Source organism: Xiphophorus couchianus, chromosome 20 (genome assembly GCF_001444195.1).
Source record: "Xiphophorus couchianus chromosome 20, X_couchianus-1.0, whole genome shotgun sequence".
Classification (NCBI taxonomy): domain Eukaryota; kingdom Metazoa; phylum Chordata; class Actinopteri; order Cyprinodontiformes; family Poeciliidae; genus Xiphophorus; species Xiphophorus couchianus.
Window position 1 is genome coordinate 4,400,784 of NC_040247.1, and position 9,195 is coordinate 4,409,978.

A 9,195-nucleotide genomic window follows, 5' to 3' on the forward strand; every position below is an offset into this window, starting at 1 on the left:
CACAGATTGAAAAATTGCTCAAAGGGTTTGGTTGGTTTGAACCACTAAAGTGTGAAACAGAACCACAGCAGCAGAAAACGGAACAAATGTTGCAGTTTTGGTTCCCAATCGAACCGGGTCTACCGGACTATTAATAGGAAAAGCAGCGTTAGAGAAGCAATAGTTGATGCCCATCAACCTCTGAAGGTCATTTCCAAACAATCTAATGCTAATCATTCTGCAGAGGGGAAGATTATTCATTTTCCGAGGTATTCTAGTGTCAAGTCGTGGTCCATCTAAGTTTAGTCCAAACTGGATCATCAACAGAACCAAACACAGCAGGCTAATGGATAATGGATTGAACTTCTCCATTTGACTTCTTCTTTGTTTGGTTTTATAAACAACAGTCCAGCATCTCAGTAATTACAGTGTAAGACAAGATAAATTGATATAGTACCCCATCTTACCCTGATGGAAGCTGCTTTAAGCTGAATAAAAATCTGACATCTTTAACCAATTAAAAGTAGGCGGTGCTAAGCCTAGAGAAGGTAGGAGATGTTCCCTGATCTCCACTTTCATCTGCACCTCCAAGATACCAACAGGAACATTCCCATTTTCAGATTATCACCTCAGTCGTGGGAGACGACCTGGAGCCAGGATGACAGATTCTGAATGAGTCAGAGAAAATGTGGTTCTGTAGCTGCATGCCATGAACATTCAGTAGAAGCTGGAAGCTAACATCATCATAACATTCATCATAACATTTTCCTCTGCAAGCCTGAGGTTTGGGAACATTTCCTGCAGTAGCAGAACTCTGAATGGATGATTGGATGTGGTGATCACGAAACCACGTTCCTGGTAACAAAACCTCGACATTTCAAGTGATCACTTCATAGAAGGACATCCAGAGGAAAGAAAGCGATAAAAACAAGGAGCTCGAATGAATGGCCAGCTTTAGAAGATACGGACAAATCATGGTCACGGTATGCTTGAGCTGGAAAACCTTCCTCAAATGAGCCGGAACGCCTAGATTAAAGCCGTTCCTGCAGCAGAAAAGTTGGCAGGGTTGCCAAAGAAACCAGGTGCTTCAGTCATTAGATTCAAATATCAAAGAGATGAAGGAAGAGCCCAGGAATCATCAGTCACATGAAGTCAGGAATGCTCTGCAGGACGGAGATCAAGCCAAGAAAGAAAAATGATAAAAACTGTTCAGAACCATCAGTACCCTCCTTCATTCCTACCTGTTTCTTATTTGGGCTGTAAGCTTCAGCAAACAAATCAGATTTGTCTCCATTAGCAGCTCCAGCGAGGTTCCACCCCGTTTTTCGTACCCACGCCCAGGGGTGGAACAAGCCAGTGTTGATGTGATTTGATTGACAGCCGACTGAATTCATTGATTTCCGTCACTGGAGGAGCGAAGGCCAAATCGTGCAAACTCTAAACAACAGTGTGGCTCAGTTTGCAGGAGCATAAGTATGAGTTCAATCATGAGCAGTGCCAGGAAAACATGTGTCAACTTTTGGAGTAGTATACTGATTTAGCAGCCCTGCCAGCAGCTCGTCTCTCTGGAGAATGGGCAGCAAGGAAGAGAGAAACAGTATGAATTACCAAAATTACGTAACATTAGCTTGTTGTTCTCTGTTTGGAATTTTATTTTCAATAAAGTTCATGAATGGATATTGGTTTACATGTTTTGACAACATTAACTAAATCCAAAATAAAGTAGAGTTTATGCATAGCAAATTTATCAGCTGATCAGAATTGTTATTGCTATGTTTGGGCCAGCAATAAATTCCTAAAAGACTACATGAAATATCTGGGTTTATTTGAGTCCATCAGAACCACAACCTCAACGTTCTCCACTGCAGAGTATCGCTGCAAACATCAGCGGAGAGTTGATCACAACTGCAGCGCCCAAGAGTGAGGAGCAGACCATAAATGGAGACGATCTGGGCTAATACCGAACCGGACATTAACCGGTTAGAGTGGGACCTGACAGCGGCTATAGTCCCTCTGAGTTCTGGGTCATCCTGGGGGCTTCCTGCAAAGGACTGATCAGGTGATCAAACCTCCTCAGCTCCTTCTAGAGTGATGGTGAAAAGACCAGGATCATGGATCCAATCGGTTTTCATTTGACTACCATGCTTCCTTCGACTGGATGTAATTAGCAGACCAGAGTTCAAAGGTTCTGACCTGAACCTCATAAAGAATCTATACAGAATATAAAGATTAGGGTGATGGGTAGGAGGCCTTCCTACTATGGGTGCTCTGATAAATTGGCCCATATTTCCTTAACTTTGACCGACGCTTATATGAGAAATCAATTTTATCCACTGATCTAGAAAAAAGGCCTGAAAATCATCCACCGTCTCCCTACAGGTAGAAATGGCCTGTGTTTTTTTTTTAATCAAAGACAAAAGAGAAATCTAACAACTGCTAAAATATGGTGCCACTCCATTTATGTTTACATTTTGTAAACAAGAAAGTTGCCCTCAGTGTCTTCTTAGGAGGTTTTTGTGTAATTTCCTTCAGAAATTCTTAGTGCAGCGCCACCACAGGCAAGGAGGTGAACAGGTTTGTGAAATAGTTTAGATTGTTTGACACAGTGCATCCTGAAAGTGAACTGCAGCTGCTGAAAATTTAACAATTTTGGTCCCCAATCAAATCGAATCCACAGGACTATCAGGTGAGAAAACACTTCGACGATAAACTATCGAAACAGCAAAGGAGACCTGCAGAAAAATGCTTAGCTGTTGGAGAAGTCTAACTCCCAATAAAGAGTTTTTGATTAATTATTGAGAACGTAAATAATTCAAAATTACATTTTAAAATGTCTTTTTTTTTGTACATTAAAAAAAAACAACAAACTGATTTTACATTTCCATTTTTTAAATGATCTTCTATGGCATTCCTTGCTCCTCATTTCCTGTTATTTGGTTGAATAAAAATAATTTCTAATCTAAATTTTGCTGGGGTCTGAATAGTTTTGGGCTCTGGTCCATCATCCTGGGTCAACTCAGAGCCGAGCTGCTGCAGGATTCATGGAATCAGGGCAATTCCTGGACGCCTCCCAGTGGAGTCGATCGGATTTGATTTAAAATATGCTTTAGCAGCTCAACCTGATTTTGTTTTGAGCTAAACCTAAGTGAACATGTGGTACATGTTCAGTTTCAGTCTAAAGGTCGCTATGTCGGCAATGACATCATTCTGGGCTGGAAAGATCTATAGCTGGCAGAACTTCAGGATCACACCTCTTTCAAAATGTTTCCTGGCGCTGAAGCCTCTACAGCGCTGAGGCAAGTTTTTGGCAACGGCATGCTGCCGGTTGCACCGCTGACTCTCATCAAATGCTGGAAGGTCCAGACGGAGCAAATTCTCCTCCTCAGAGCAAAAACACAACAAGCTGCAGTCAGATGTCTGAGAGGGCTGGAAACTATGAGGCCCTCTGAGAGATCCTGACCATCAGGAACGCAGACCATCACACGTCAGGAACGCTGAAATCTTAAAACTGTAATTTCAACAATTACGCCATCACGGTTTTGCTCCTCCACCACAAACCAGCTTCCCTCTGAGGGCTGTTAACTCTGCAGGGCTTCATCATCGGGAGGCGCAGCAGTCAAAAGAAGTCTTCATCATCCGCTTTGATCCATTGGAGATGAAGACCCTGTACCCCAGCAGCTCTGCTCTTCATCCAGACAGTCATCACACGTCAGGTTAGGCTGCGCTCAGAGAGGCTTACATCAGGATCCAATCAGAGTCCAGCCATGTTTGGGAAAATGATCTGGCTCGGAGCAGCCCATTGTTTCAGCACATAGTTATGACAGAGCAGAAATACGGTCCGAGGTTCCGAGGGGAACCAGAAACCAGATACCAGCAGCTGTCAGTGGTGTCATCAGAGCTGACCTGAAATCTGCAGCAGTAGGTATAAACACAGCCGCTGATCCTCGCTATGCTTTGTTTCTATCATCATGATCTACAAACCCTTGAGAGTTCCCCTCCAGACCCTCCAAAATATCCCTGCTGGACGATAGCTCATCCTGCAGGTGGCGTCCTAAAGTCTCTCTTTTTAAACCTTCAACAATTTAGATGTTGAAACTTAATGAGTTAAAAAAATTTTTAACACAATTCATTGCATTTTTTTTAAACGTACAAAAGTCACAATCTGGAACCTTTGTGTTTGTGTGTTTCTAGTACCTCTGAAAATCTGATGCACAGCGACAGTGATGGAAGATGAAGCTCCTTCTCTCGGCCCACTGGGGGTTAATTTCTGCTTCAAAAAATGATCTGATGGGATGCTGGAAAAGACTATTGTTGTGCTCAAGTTGTGCTAAAAGGAGTTAGCCTAAAAGTGAAGCTATTCAAGCCAAAACTAGCATCTCAATGTTAAACATGTACAGTACAGACCAAAAGTTTGGACACACCTTCTAATTCAATGGGTTTTCTTTATTTTCATGACTATTTATAAGGCAAGAAATCCCACTTATTAACCTGACAGGGAACACCTATGAAGTGAAAACCATTTCAGGTGACTACCTCTTGAAGCTCATCAAGAAAATGCAGAGTGTGTGCAAAGCAGTAATCACAGCAAAAGGTTGCTACTTTGAAGAAACTAGAATATAAGGGCTATTTTCAGTTGTTTTACACTTTTTTGTTTAGTGCATATTTCCACATGTGTTATTCATAGTTTTGATGCCTTCAGTGTGAATCTACAATGTCAATAGTCATGAAAATAAAGGAAACTCATTGAATTAAAAGGTGTATCCAAACTTTTGGTCTGTACTGTAGCAGCAGCATAAACATTCCCAATGCTCACATCAGCGTCTACAGTCCACATTTATAAAGACGTTCCAGGAATGATCTGGGCTTCCTGAATAGCACATTGCATCAATCTGACGGTCGTAGAACCTAAATGCTAAGGTTTGTGGTTGAACTCATGTTTCTATTTACTCAATAATTTAGCAGCAAAAAGGGTTTTTTGAATTAAAATTTAGCTTATTTTACATAGTTTTAGATTAAAATGTTATTCATTAATAACAGACACTGTAATTAACCTGATTAAGCATGTTGAGTCCCACCATTAGTTTAAAGGCAACAGTTCCCTTACACATTTTTATACCTTTTCCTAAGTTTAACAGAAAAACCAAGGGCTAAAAATTGGATTAGCTAGTTTTGCTGCAAATAGCTCTGTTGTTTGCATATGCGGAGTGACGTAAATGTCAGAAAAGTCACTTCATCATCTTCTTTGTCATAATAGCGGTTGGAAAAAAACTCAAGGAAACATTAATGCCACCTACTGGTAAGGCCGCCCTGTATATCAATCAAATGCTGGGATGAATAACACAGGTCTGGTTTTTTTAATGTCATGTAATCTACTCTCACTACCTTTGCAATCAACATATTGAGCACTCCTGCTTCACAGAGATTTGTCCAATGATCTTCTCTTCTGATCTCAAAAAGCCAGTTTGGACATCATCAGACAGTTTGGGGTGTAAAATCAACCTGGGTCTGATTACTTCTGTGAAAACATCTTTAAAGGTGAACCTGCTTCCCATCGATCACGACACGGTCAGAACACCAATCTCCTGACATTGTGAGTGGAAACGCAGAAAAAAAACTGAGTCCATTAGCTGGATGCAGACCCTTTGGTAACCAACATGCATCTGAGATCATCTCATCTCTAAAATTCTGGCTGAACACATGAACTGGTGAGGAGAGGAGAGTCACCAGGAGACTCGCCCTTCACGCTAATAGAAAAACCTTTCTGATAGGATAAGAAGGAAAAATTACTGACAAATAGGCCTGTCACAATAAAAAAATTACTTAATAATAAATTGTTCCAGAGGTTTTTGCGATAAAAGATAATATGGTTGTATTGATACCATTTTCAAGTAATATAGTAGTAATAGCATAATGATGCAAGAAGATATTATCAAACCCTAACCCTACAATTCTAATGAGCATTTAATACTGGAACTGAGAGATGTTGTAAATATCCAAAATAAATAAACCAAATGACAGAAATAAAATGTATTTTGAAATGTCTATAAACAAAAGTGTCCTTCCAAAGGGGGCTGGTTGAGACCAAAGCACCAGACTGAGCACTTTTATCATCCAGTTTTGGTAAAAAGAGAAAGAAAAGAGAAAAACGATAAATTATGCAAACGAAAATTATTGAGTTTGTTTTAATTTGTCTTAATTAATTGAATTATTGCGTATTGCGACATGTTTTGGTGTTTTATTTAAGACAGATTTCAGAATCAGCAAAATAAATAACACCATTTTCTATTGGTAAATCATTAAACAAAACCTCAATCTAAAAATATCACAGCTAAATTATCACAACCAAAATTGAATCCATAACAAAATTACTCTCTTTCTCTGCAACTTTAACTTTCTACTAAATATAATAAAACCCCAGAAGAAAGTTTAATATTTGAAATATGTGGAGGTAAAGTCCTTTTTTGTGATTTCTAACCTGCAAGAAGGAGTCATGAACAAAACCTTATTCCTGTCTGAACCGGTTTTGGTTTACAAGAATCCTTCATTTGTCTTTTGTTCCAAAAACTTCTGCTGAGAACAACAGAATCTGCTTAAAGAATCGGAGGACATTGACCTTTGCAGACGCCTCACTGAGCAAATGATGGTTTCACCAGAGATGGTTTGGAAAATATGAATTCTCCTTCCAGAAGATGCTCAGAAAGCAGAACTCAGACCAAATCCCACTCCTGCTTGTCAGCCTGCCAGACCAGACCCGGGTATTAAAATGGTCTGGCTCGGCAGAGAGCCGTGGCGTTCCAGCTCAGCTCAGCAGAAAATCCCAGGATGAAAGGAAAAGGAACCCCCGAGGGAGTGAGCCCCTGTTAGCTTTTCCATTTCAGATCGCTACTTTTCATCCCTGCCTCAGATGTAGCGTAAAGACGCTTCCTGTTCAGCAAAAACTGAAGTCTGGTGCTGTGTTGCTAATACCACCTTAAACCAGTGACTTCCATAGTCTCTGTGTTGCTAATACCACCTTAAACCAGTGACTTCCATAGTCTCTGTGTTGCTAATTCCACCTTAAACCAGTGACTTCCATTGTCTCTGCGTTGCTAATACCACCTTAAACCAGTGACTTCCATCATCTGCTTTGCTAATTCCACCTTAAACCAGTGACTTCCATCATCTGGGTTGCTAATTGCACCTTAAACCAGTGACTTCCATTGTCTCTGCGTTGCTAAAACCACCTTAAGTCACCTCAAATTTGGAACAAACTTCCAGAAAACTGCAAAACAGCTGGAACATTGAGTTCTTTTATATCAAGACTGACTACCTGCATGTTTAGAGTTGAGCCATAATAAGTGGAACACTGACCAACATTTTTGTTGTGTATTGATTTTAACTATGGCATTTGACAAAATGTAACATCTATTATTGGTTTTCTTTCATTTGTTTTTTTTAATGTTTTCACAATGTAAAACATGTTGATGTACAGTGTTGCTGAAATGTGTGAGATAAATAAACTTGATTGATTGATTGATTGATTGATTGATTGATTGTATGACTTTTATCGTCTCTGTATGTGTTGGTAATTCCACCTTAAACCAGTGACTTCCCAGCTTCATGGAATAAAGCCACCTGTTCCCTGCCCAGATTAAAAACACATGTAGGAAAAGTTTTCCAGAACCAAGCGGACGTCCTGTGGTGAGGATCCTGCAGGAGGGAGGAAGAACGTCCCCAGAGGACCAGCCTCCGCACCAACTCACTTTTAGGTGATTATTCTAATTTATATTCAGCTACAACCGATAAAACCTGGTTTACTCTGATTGGTCGTTCACATCACCTTCATCAGGCTCCGCCCCTTTCAATAAGAGATCAGACAGGCTTTAGAGGCTTCTCCACACTTCCAGTTGCTGCTTGCAAAGACGTGCAAAAAGCCTTAAATTCAACATATTTATTCATCTTTTACTGATGCAGTAGCTGTTCACTTCAGATCATGCAATTTAGATTTATCCCTAATTTAGTTTGTATTCATTTTTTTCACAAAAAAGTTGAATCATCTGTATTAACTAAAAACAGTATGTTCGAGCAGCAAAAAAAGTGTAACATTTCAGACTATAAACATGTAATATCCAAGTGTTGTGTGCATTAATAACATTGTAACGCTAATTTCAATGCAAAAACAACAACAACAAAAATGTAACACACTAAGGGGAAAAAATGGAGATGAGTTGCTTTGGCAGAGACAAAAATCCACTTTCTGCATCATTAACTATAATAAACTAACAGAACACTTTATTTGAATGGGGGTGCACAAGACTGTCATAAACATGACAAAACACCTGTGGTGAACATGAAGGAGTCTTCATTAATGTTTATGGCTGTTTTCTTGAAGTGTAATTCGATAGATAATTACACTTTTAAAGCAAACATGTATTAAAATGCTTTAAAAGTGTCAACTTTTAATTATTCGGTAAATAGTGACACATAAAGCTTTAAAACTTGCACTAGAAGTAAATTAATAGTGGTCTGTGCTCATATTTAAAGCTTTTTCCTTTATTTTATTTATTTTCCAGTGACTTAAAACATCACTGGCAATAATTTATCTTTTTTTATTTTTTTATTTTACCCCTCCAGGGGGTCTTTTGTGGGCTCTACTGTCCCTTATATGATAGTAGGCTGACAGGAAGGAGAGGGGGGGAAGACATGCGGCAAATATCGTCGGGTCCGGGAGTCGAACCCGCGACGGCCGTGTCGAGGACTCAAGGCCTCCAAATATGGGTCGCGCTAACCACTACGCCATCACGGCACGCCAATAATTTATCATTTTAAATTAAAATTGAATATCAACAGCTCGTGTGGCGTGTGTAGAGCATTCATTGTAAGAAAGCAAAGCTGTAAACGTAATAATCGAAACATTTTGAATGCCTACAGGACAATTGTTGAGGCACAGTAATACTTTTGTCTATTCTTCTGGTTTTGGTCTGCTTGGCATCCACAGAACCAGAACCAAACATGGAGAAGCAGCATTCAGCTTCTATGCACCACAAATCTGGGACAAACTTCCAGAAAACTTCAAAACAGCCAAAACAATTTAAATGTTAAATGAAGCCTAAAAAGCCACCTGTTAAGAGTTGCTTTCAAACCATAATAAATGGAACATTGACCAACATATCTGATGTGAATCGATGGTTTTGATGATCGATATACATCAAAATGTAAAGTTTGTCACTGGTTTCT

General features: G+C 39.7%; 1 protein-coding gene across 1 annotated transcript in view; it reads right to left on the bottom strand.

Annotated features, from left to right (window-relative positions):
* cenpp (centromere protein P) overlaps positions 1-9,195 on the bottom strand; it is a 93,130-nt gene that overhangs the window by 23,966 nt on the left and 59,969 nt on the right. The gene's annotated exons all lie outside the window — the stretch shown is intronic.